Source organism: Otolemur garnettii, unplaced genomic scaffold (assembly GCF_000181295.1).
Source record: "Otolemur garnettii isolate 467f Iridium unplaced genomic scaffold, OtoGar3 scaffold00032, whole genome shotgun sequence".
NCBI classification, from domain to species: Eukaryota; Metazoa; Chordata; class Mammalia; order Primates; family Galagidae; genus Otolemur; species Otolemur garnettii.
The window spans coordinates 10,817,262-10,819,449 of NW_003852427.1; the positions used below are offsets into that span (position 1 = coordinate 10,817,262).

General features: G+C 61.6%; 1 protein-coding gene across 1 annotated transcript in view; it reads left to right on the forward strand.

Moving 5' to 3' along the window:
• Positions 1 to 1,366: 1,366 nt before the first annotated feature.
• The window catches only part of SPSB4 (splA/ryanodine receptor domain and SOCS box containing 4), an 81,995-nt gene continuing 81,173 nt past the window's right edge, over positions 1,367 to 2,188 (forward strand). Inside the window, exon 1 of the mRNA XM_012804940.2 lies at positions 1,367 to 1,953. The gene's annotated coding sequence lies outside the window, so the exon portion shown is untranslated. The remainder of the gene's footprint in view (positions 1,954 to 2,188) is intronic.

Here is a 2,188-nt window from a genome sequence, read left to right on the forward strand (position 1 = left end):
ATCCTGTGCTGGTGCAGGACACCAGAGACAGGGAGCTCACAGTTTCAGGAGGCAGACAATGCCCAAACATTAGAATAAGTACTTTCGCCACCCCACCATGGCTAGCCTCCTTCTTAAAGCTCATCTTCTGCCTGGACTATTACAGTAGCTCCCAAGCTGGTTTTTCACCGTACATCCATCCACTCTGCTACTGAGAGATCTTTCTGGAATCCAAATTTGACAAAGTCACTACCTTGGTTAGAAGCTTCCCCAATGCTCTTGAGGAAAGGCCAAGCTCTTTAGTTGGTTCCCAAGGCCACTGTTCATCCCTCCAGCTCTATCTTACCCCTCTGTGCAGCTCCAGGGATACCATAGGCTGTGTAGGTTCCTACTCAGGTAACCATACAGTCCCCTTGCCTCAGGGGGCTAATTCATGGGGCCACATCCACTTAGAAACATCTCCAGATTGCCCTTCCCAGTCTGGGAAATTAGCCTCAGAGCCTCTAAAAATATTTCCCTTATATCTTCTGGGGCCCTAAAAAAATTGAGCACTTTTTATGTAGACTCTGCCTGGTGCCTGGCACAGAGAGGGCTTGGGTCGGTATATGACTGTGGAAAGGACCTAAAGACAACTCTGGGAGCACAGACGCAGGCATTTTCAGGTCCAGGTACTTTCAATTTCCCCCAAGAAAGCACAAATAACAGAATCACCCTTCCTGACGCTGCTCTGGCCACGCCTGCTTCCTTCTCTCCCCGCTCAGGCTCGCAATGAAGCTCGATAAGGCTCTGCTCCTCGGGTGGGCAGGAAAGCTCCCTGGAGCAGGTGTGGTATGACATTGGACTTTGAAAGATGAGTTGGAGCCGGATATCGATAATAAAGTACGGACTCGTGTGCGAGGAAGGGGGGTGATAAACCATCCTCTTTCTCTCGGGTGCTATTTCCCACGTGCGTTGAGTAAAGGCACCGAAGCTGCCTAGCGACTGTGGGTGTCTCCTCCCGCTCAGGGGCACCCACCCCGGCGCTCCAGGCGCGCTTGAATGAATGGGAGAGGACCCGCGCGCATGAATGAGTGCGAGAGCTAGGGAGTGCGCGGGAGAGCGCGCGGGTGAGTGAATGGCTACCGCGTCGCCGCCTCAGCTTGCGGGCGCGGGCTCGGGCTCCACTTCCCTCTCCCACCAGCTGGTGGCCTCGAGAAGGTGGCGGCGCCGGCAGCGGCCCGAGCTGGGACGGCCGGGGCGCGGGATGGTGGGGGAAGGGGCGTTCCCGGCGACCGCGCCTTCCGCGGCTATTGGATTAGTGGCCTTCAGGGATGAGCTCAGCCAGATCGGCTTTCAGCTGCAGCCTCCGGGCCGGCCGGGAAGGCGGGGAGCGGGCGGCGGCGGAGGAGGAGGGGGAGGCGGAGGCGGCTGCAGCATCCAGAGCTGGCCGCGGCGGCCGGCGCGCCCCGCGCACAAAGGCGCCCAGCCTCTGGGGAGGACGATGAACGCACCGCAGCTCCGGCCCGTGCAGCTACCACTGCGTGCGCTCAGGGCGCTGAGAAAGATGCCGGGCTCACTGGGGGCCAGCGGCCGAGGCGCGGCCGGTGCGCCCTGAGCGCGAGACTCGCCGCCCTCTGGGTCAGGAGCCAGGCTTCCGAGCAGCTAAGCGCGCGGGCCTCTGCGCGCCCCCAGGATCCGCGCAGTAAGGCGCTTCCCCACTCCCGGCCCGACCCCCCACGTCCTCTCGTCTCGCCTGAGCGCCAACTTCACCAAGAACGCTCTTAACTCTAGGCCATCCTGCCTGGCAGAGGGGGCGCTGCTGCCGGGCATCAGCCGTGAGGACGCGCCCCTGGCCCTGGGGAGGAAGCCGGCATCTGCGGGGTCGCTCGGGCGCCCCTGAGTGGGCGGCGGCGGCAGCAGAAGCCTCTCCGGGGAGTCCAGGACCTGCCAACGCTGGGGATTCTTCCCGGGCAGGCGCTTGCCCTCTCTTTTATGGTGAGTACTCTCCAGCTTCTGGTGAGGGGCGCCCTGTGGCGCGCAGGGGTCGGGAGCAGAGATCCGGCGGCATGGACTTGACGCTGGCCGGCACTCGTCACAGCCGGCGCTCCTGGAGTGGGTCAGGTCGTCATCCCGGGGAATTCCTCTTTGCATATTGTGGCAGTTCGAGCTGATTGATTCACGCACAGTCCTGAGGCATTTGGGGGCCGGCCTCTGGTACGTTGGGTTCAAA